The following is an 8,946-nucleotide window of genomic DNA, read 5'->3' on the forward strand; positions in this document are numbered from 1 at the left end:
TGTTTACTTTTCATAACCTGTTTTTTAAAATCTCTATTTGTAACTTTAGCTGGAAATAGAGTTGAAAATATTACCAGTCTACAGTCTACTTTTCCAATCACTAAAAATTTATTCCAGCTTTCTTATGACAATATCATTCATTTCCATATGAATCCATAGAACTTAGTAGTAGTCAGAAAGTTTCATTCACATCTTGGCAAGCACAGCCAAATTTTATTATTCTTTCTGTTTTTGACAATGTCACATGAGTCCATGGATGCCTGGTTCCCATCTTCTTCATCTCAATATTAGGACAAATAACCAAATGTAGATTTTTCTTTTAAAAATCCTTTAAAATCAATTTATTAATTGATATTCCTTTTTTTCCCCACCATCTCCTTCATCCCATAATGTGTAGGTAGTGAGGGGGTTTAGGAATTCAAATACTAGACTAGAATCTGGAGGACCTACATTCAATTCTTGCCTCAGATAGGTCCTACGTGACTATTGGCAAGTTACTTAATCCTTCTAGGGTACAATTTCTTCCTGTGAAAAGTGGAAATAATAATAGACCCCACCTCAATGGAATGCTATGAAGGTCAAGTGAAAAATAATCTATGTAAAGAATTTTAAGACTTTAAAAAGCTATATCAATGCTAACTATTTGCATTTCTTATCTTTCTCAATGCAGCAAACCATCCCTTATAGAAAAAAAATTAAGAGAAAGAAAAAAAATAATAATTAAAGAACATATCAACCAGATCTGAGTGTTTTCAATATTTCATACCTGTAGTCTCCCACTTCTCAAAGAAGGAAGACTATTTTCTCATCTTCTTTTAAACACTAGATAAATAGAATAATTATATTCAGGAGACTCACAAAGGACTCAAGTGTCCTGAAGGTCCAGCTGAGGTGAGAGTAAGGACAAACATACTTCTAAGACTCTAGACCCATGAGAGGGGCCAAAAAAGGCAGAGGAGGAAGTATTACACACTATGGAGTCATCCTCTTGTAGAGACAGAGATGGGGAAGGGATTTGAATGTGGGGAATTAACAATTTTCTTGACTGGTGTCCATGTCTTTGTGAAGCCAGGAGTAGCAAAACTGTCATCCAGAGGAAACATCTAATACTGAAATTCTTTATGAAGACTATTAGAGCTGGACCAGAGAAGCCCTATGCTTCTGATCGAAAGAAGGAAGCTCTGGAATTACCCTTTGTGAAACAGGCTAAACCTTCAGATTGCCCATTGATGGAAAGCTGCACAAGGAAACTTATCACATCTGCTAGAGAGATGCCCATAGAGAGAGTGGAGGATGATGAATTGATTTCCTATGAATTTGGTAACTCCTACCTTTTAACAGGGGCTACAAGAAAAAACTCAAGGCAGAGTAAACAGCAAGACTGAGCAGCGGATGGCTCCAGGTAGAAAGGTAAAGGAGAAATCTTGGGAGTGGCCAGAGGTCGTCTTGGTGGGAGACAATCCCCGATGGGCCAAAGCACAGGCAATATGGATAGGGAGCCTAATTAGAGGATGACTATTTTCTTTTTAAGCAATTGGGGTTAAGTAACTTGCTCAAGGTAACACGGCTAGGTGTTTCTGGGTGGATACTAAGTGTCTGAGCCCAGATTCAATCCCCAGGTCATCCCAACACTCTTACTCACTATGCTAGAGGATGACTTTTAATTATTTTTTTACTCTAAATTGACTGAACATGAAATCAAGAGAACATTTATGTATCCAACAGAGAACAGAAAATGTTTATATGTGAAAATTTGAATACTGTGTACATCTTGATTTTTTAAAAAGTATATAATGAATTCAACATATTATTTTCAAAGCCATATTCTTTGTCTTTTTCCATCTGAACTATCAATTTATATTCTCTTTATTTAAAAAAATGCACCCATGACTTTTTTTTTCTTTCCTTTTTTTGGCGACTTTGACACTAGTTCTCCTCCCTCCCTAATTAAAAGCAATTCAACCCTTGTTACTGATGTTCAAAGTTCAGCAAAATAAACCTGTGCCTTTGCCATGTCCAAAAATATATTTTGATCCTACTTCTGAAGCCGATCACCTTCTATTCAGGAACTGGGTATTATGCCCCATATCCAGGGGAATTACTATGCTGATCCGGGTCCTGAAGAATTTTCAAGTTATTTTTCTTTACATTGAGATGTTGCAGAATATGTTCTGATTCTGTTCTCTTCTTCTTTTGCAAGTTGCTCTTAAACCCCTCCTTAATCATTTCCTAGCACATGATAATATTCCATGATATTCCTATTCCATAATTTATTTAGCCATTCCCAAATTAGTAGGTCTTCTTATTGCCAGTCCTTAACTATGTAACACAATGTGCTGCTATAAATATTTTTGCATGTTATCAGTCCTATTCCTATTTCTTGGATCTTTTCAGGACATAGATCTAGCAGTGATACAGCTGGGTCAAAGGGTATACACAGTTTGGTGACACCAAGGGCATAACTCCAAATTGTTGTCCAAGAACATCTGGAATACTTCACAGTTCCACCAACAATCTAGGATTCCTAAGAGGCTAAAGCTACATAGACTTTGGGGAGAGTTGGTCATAGGCAGATTTGGTTATGTTTTAGGAGTCCTACATTTTCCCATTGATGTATAGAAGAATATCCTTTGGTGAGTAACATTTCTTTCAAGAGGATTTGGTGGCATCATATGAAGTGTACATACAGGCAGTCAGTTCCCACTTTGGCCCTGCCACTGTGGTTTTTGCAGAAGAGATTCTCCCTGGAATGAATTTCCATCCTGCCTTCATTTCTTAGGATCTTTACCTTCTAATCCCTGCCCCTCCTATGGAGTCCTTTTTCATGCCATACATCTGCTAGGCTGACCTCAAATCATGATGGATTTACCTTGTACAGAATTGGCATTTACTAATCCGTATCTATGTTGTTCTCCCTGATAGAAGATCCACGTCTTGATGGCAGGACTGGTTTAGGCTTTTTGTCTTTGTCTTGTCAATGGTTAGAACCATGTCTTGCTCAATCTAGGCACTTAATAAACCCTCAATGATTGTTTGATTGAGCTGAAAGGAGCAGGAAGCAGGAAGAATGATCAGATTCCTGAAGCCTACCCTGACCCTTCAAGCTGTATGAGAGTCTCTGACACATGAGTTGCTCAAGCCTGGATTCCAAGTCAGAGGAGCCAAGGGCTGACATTTCACTTCCTGCTCTGGCATGTCCTAGCTATTTGTGACACAAATATGGGACACTTGGCCTTCTGAGGCTCAGGTTTCTCCATTGTGAAATCAGGGTAGTAATGCTTGCTGCTGTCTTCAAGAGTTGTCATGAGGGTTAAAAGAGTTGTTAACGGGCAACATGACATAGCCTAAAGGGTGTTGGAGTCAGGAACAACAAGGTTTATTAAGAGGAAAGCACTTTGTAAACTATATCAATGGAAGTTATCATTGTCCAAAAAGGGCTTTTTTATCCATAAATCATTCTAGAAACTAAAGCTGCAGTTATTCTCATAGCACATGCTGACATCAGTTGGGAGTAGCTTGAGGGAATGCCATGGAGGACATGAATTTTACTATTTTAAAAAATCTATAGCTAATTTATTTTTAAAAAAGCAATTGAATTAACAATGACCTCTTTGTCTGCTTCCCTCCCACCTCCTTTCTCATTGAAAAGAGAAGAAAAAAGAAAAAAAAAAGCCTGTCTGCCAAATGCGCATGGTCAGACAAAACAAATTACTCCACTGTATCCAAAGATTGCATCTTTCATTCACCATCATCCTCTGGGGGCACAAGGTTGCTGAGTTCATTGATGAAGTAAACATTCACCTTGCTTAGTAGACACTTTAGGGGGGAAATTTTAAAACAGCAGTCCTCAGCATACCGGCAGTTTTTAAGACCAAGGTCTAGGACTCCTTTATGCCTTTATTTACCTCAGTCCAAACAAAGTAACTGATTTTTTCTGCTTTGTTGTTTTTGCAGTTCAGTCATGTCCAACTCTTCCAAACCCCATTTAGGGTTTCCTTGGCAAAGACTCTGGACTGGTTTGCCATTTCATTCTCCAGTTCATTTTGCAGATTAGGAAAACAGGGTAAACAAGTCTAAGTGACTTGCCCAGGGTCACACAGCTAATAAGTGTCTGAGGCCAGATTTGAACTTAGGGAGATAAATCTTCCTGATTCCAATCCCAGGGCTCTATCTACTGAACCATCTAGCTATGCATTTTTCTGCTTTGAGCCCTCTAAATTCTCAAGGTTCAGAGGCAAGGGAACAGGCCTCTCAGTCTATGGATCACAGTTCAAATCTTGCCTTTGATAAGTACTACCAGGGTGACCTTGGGCAAGTTGCTTAATTTTCTTGAATCTTAGTTTCCTTATTTGTAAAATGAGGGGATTGACGTCGACTTAAGGTTCCCTCTGTTCTCAGGCTGTGATCATAAGACCCTCTAGGAATCAGGAGGACCTCAGCTTACCAAATAACTACCTATGAATTATTGCGACCCTTCTTGAAGCTCTCTTAAATTTGTATGGAAGTCAGTAAATCCATAGCAGCCATTGATACTGGCCAGGGAGGTGCCCTTTTCTGCTGTCTGGAGGGTCACCCAGAGGTTCTTGGGACCTCCATGTTTGGATCTATTAGGAGCCTCTTGTGAAATCCATGTTTGCAGCAGGAATTTTAAAAAACAGGATGTTGTCAGATTGGGGTTGGGAGTGCAAGCTAAGTTTAATCCAAATTCCTTCAGAGCCCAGCACGCACCCTAGTAATTGAATAAGCCTCGTCAAAAGTGGTGCTGGAATTAATTGGCACACAGCGTCATTCCTTGGGATGATTAAAGATCCTCTGAGTTATGTTTCCACAGATGCAATGCCTATCTCTCAGCAGAGACTGGTGTCAGAGTGTTTAAAACCCTGTGATTCTCTATGACTAGCTGGATCTGGCAGCAGATGACGTATGGGTGATATTATATTCCTCCAAATCGGGCTCAATGGGAGAAATGTGATTCTAGGAGTATATATCCCCAATAATTAACTATGTTTATGTGAAGAGATTAAGAGAGATAGGGGGGAAACTTACTATTACCCCCATCCCGGTGGAGTAGGGTCTGGTGTTAGTTCACCAGTTTGGATCCCACCCAACAGGGAGGCATAATGGAAATACCTCAGTGTAAGGCAACCATCCATCCAAGAAAGCCTTGGGACATGAACCCAGAGGAAAGTGTGAGGCTGGGCCCCTGTGGTGTTTTCTACTCTAGGACTGTGAGAGTGCTCTTCAAATAAACACCCATCACAGAGTTGATTCCAAGGGGAGGGTCACAAATCATGGCCATGCTTGTTTAAAATGGTCTCCTTCTTTTGGCTGGCAGCCCTGCTCATGTTAGCATAGGGTTTGAAACCTGGGGCTTCTCCATGAGAAGGGAGGATGGTGGACAGGGTGATTCTGCTGTCATGCCTGGGTCATCATCCAGTCTGGACAGAACAATCACTTTCCTCTGACTAGAATTCCAAGGGTAAAGTTTAATCTTTGAAGATCAGTGTGTTTCAGGCATTGGTGCCTTTAGAGATAGTGGTTAGCCTTCAGAGGTAACCAAAAACCCTGTTCTCACAAGGAGTCCTGGCATTCACTTCTTGGAAAAGGGGTAGAGATTGTGAATGATGTCCCAAGAGGTGCCCCCACCTTTCCTTGATGGAATTGTCTTAGCCAGGTGGAACAGGGAACTTTTTGATATTCACAGGCTAGGGAAGGGATTGTGGAAAATGTTAGTTGGGGCAGGGCACTGCCCAAAACAGTTATCCAAAATATATCCCAAGCTGTTATGCTAGCCTTGTCTTCATCTTCCACATAACTATCGTGTCTCCATACCTGCCAAAAAAATTCCTTTTTAAAAAATATATACTTCTATTTCATTATATATTTCCCAATTACATGTAAAAATTAACATTTAAAAAAATTTTAGGTTCAAATGTTCTCCCTCCCTTCTGCCCCACCCACATCCTTGAGAAGGCAAACAATTTCATATTGATTATACATGTGAAGACCTGAAAAAATATTTCTATATTCACTGTGTTGTAAAAGAAAACACAGACAAAAAAAAACACAAGAAAAAAATCAAAGAAAGCAAAGGAAAAAAGTATGTTTTAATCTGCATTCAGCATTCATCAGCTCTTTCTCTGGAGGTGGCAGCTGCTTTCATGATGAGACCTTTAGAATAGTGTCAGATTATTGTTTCCATCAGAGTAGCTGAATCTTTCACCATTGGCCATGAAATAATCTTGCTGTTACTGTGCACATGTCTGCCTGCTTCTGCTCACTTAGGTGTGTATTAGTTCATAGTCGTCTTCCCGGGTATTTCTGAAATCTTCCAGCCCATCCTTTCTTGGAGTGCAATAGTATACTGTCACAATCACACACCACCACTTGCTCAGCCATTCCCCAGTTGATGGGCACCCCCTCAATGTCTAATTCTTGGCCTCCACAGAAAGAGCTGCTTTCAATATTTTGTACAAATAGGTCCTTGCCCTTTCCTTTGATCTTTTTGAGATACAGACCTAGTCGTGGTTCTGCAGGGCCAAATGCATTTTTGAAAATCCGCAAGAGAAAAGAATATGAAGTTGGATGAAAACGTTCATGTCAATTGATACACCTAGTCTCCCTAGTGGTGTATGTATTCCTGGGGGTATGGCTTTCCCCCTCTTATTCTCAACACTCCACTTTTCTGTCTCTTGACAATCTCACTCACTCCTGCACAACGGCTATGCAGATAAATCCAAATTTCTATTTCGAGTTCTGACATCATTAGTCTTAAATGTCTCACTGCTTGTATGAAGTTCCCAAGAACATTTCAATTAGTAATCTCTCCTCCATATTTAAATGTGATTCTACTATTTGTTACATCTTCTTGCTTACAAAAGCTGGTCTAGGATACAGTGTAAATTTTTATGACTCGCTAAATTCCTGAATTCATGCTCTTAAGTGCTAAGTTATTCCACTGACCTGATAGTGAGAGGCATGGCCAGAAATTGCCATCCCACTTCCCAATAGATTTCCACCCAGGATGCTGTACTGGGTGTTGACTATATAAAGACAAATACAAAATAGACCCCGCCCTTGAGGGCATAACAGGATTGAGCTCTGAACACCAGCATTGGATCTCATCTTCCTAACCCACAGAACTTGTGCACTACCTGTCTTAAATCCCAGACTGGGTATAATAGAATATCAAAGCTAAAAGGAACTTTGGGATTCATCATTTTGAGTATATGGACACCTTTGGCAGTCTAGGGGAGCCATGGATCCCTGCTCAGAATCATTATTTTAAATACTTAAATTAAAATTCATAAGATCACAAAGGAAAGCTTTTATATTGAAGTACTGTTTAGCCATATATATAAAGAAATAAATATGTGTGTGGATGTGGATGGGTGTGTATTCACACATATGCACACACACACACACATACACACACACACACACACCTAGCCCCAGGGACTCTATGTTAAGAACCTTTGAATTCTATTTCATTGTCTCATTTTAATGGTAAAGGAACCACCACAATTCCTAGAATTTGTCCTTAGACCAGAATTAGGTCTCTGGCTTCAAAATCCAATGCTCTTTCCATGAGACCACAATGTTCATCCCAATCTCTGGGTGATTTCTCTAGCCTCCCATAAAGCTCTCCTGATAAGATAGCATGTACTTATTACAGCATTTACTTCTGCTAACTTCCCAAGCCAGCCTTCAGCTTTGACACTTGCATTGCTAGACACCTGTACCTATGATTTACGGAACACTGTGTCCAATAGTAGTTTTCCCTTCTCCAGATAAGCATATTAATGCTGAAGATAGTCTCCATTTAAGTTTGACCCAATGTAATTCTAGGAGCAGTTGATTTGGTGGGGGGTGGGGGCATGGCTAGGTGGGAGACATAGATTACTACACTGAACAAATGGAGACTCTGAGGACTTACTAGGTAGGAATCAAAACTCTACCACTATTCTTTATATAAATCTAGATAAGTCTTTTGTCCTGGGTGGACTTATGTTTTTGCAGTTTTAAAATGAGTGTGTTGGAGAAGCAGGAAAACCCCCTGTGTTCCCCCCATAACCACTTCAAATACCTACAAAAATTACTCTGAACAAACTTTAGGTCTACAGAACCCACAAAGTGACAGAAAGAAACAAATCTCCCACTGAAGACAGCCTGGCAGGAGGATAGGAAGGGTCCATTGCAGTGATATGGGAGCAGAGCCCAGCCCCTCTCAATTTTAGCCTCAGGGTAGCCCAACCAGCCCTGGCTGGAGGGATGTCAGGAGAGTGGATCACCAGCAGCTGTGGTGGTTTCCAGATTTATCAACCCATAAATGCCAAAGACAAAGTGAGAGGTCAGTGCAGTGTAGACTTTGGGAACAGGGAATCCAGGAGTACTGCCTGGCCCCTGTCCCCAAGAGGGAGAAGTGGCTGAGGCACAGTGGCCACAGCCACACGGCTGCTTCACAGCTCCTGCTTGGCAGATTGTAGGGGAACCAAGCAACCAGTCTGTGGGGTAATAACTCTTGCTTTAACCTGATTGGATCTGGATCACTGTCTAGGGTGAGGTCCTGGGGTTTGTGACCAGGTGCCAGAGCATGTGGAGGCTTCAGAGAGGGCAGCCAACTGATAGCTCTGGCAGCTGTGAAAACCCCAGGTATTTGGGACAAAGCTCTCCTCTCTGGGAGCAGAGTTCTACTGTGGTAAAAATTTCAAAAGTCAAGTAATTGATGGCAGCATTAACAAGCAAAGGAAGCAAAGCAAGCATGGCAATTCAACTTTTGATTCCTTTTTGGGGGACAAAAAAGGATCACAGCATGAAATAGCAGGAAGACAATGAAGTCAGAACTCCTGCACCAAAAGCTTTAAAGAAAAATATGAATTGGTTACAGGTCATAGAGGAGCTTAAGAAGAATTTTGAAAACCAAGTAAGAGAAGTGGAGGAAAAATT

The sequence above is a fragment of the Petaurus breviceps genome, unplaced genomic scaffold, assembly GCF_028583685.1.
Source record: "Petaurus breviceps papuanus isolate PSGF00001 unplaced genomic scaffold, PetGlider_PUasm1.0 218, whole genome shotgun sequence".
Taxonomy (NCBI): domain Eukaryota; kingdom Metazoa; phylum Chordata; class Mammalia; order Diprotodontia; family Petauridae; genus Petaurus; species Petaurus breviceps.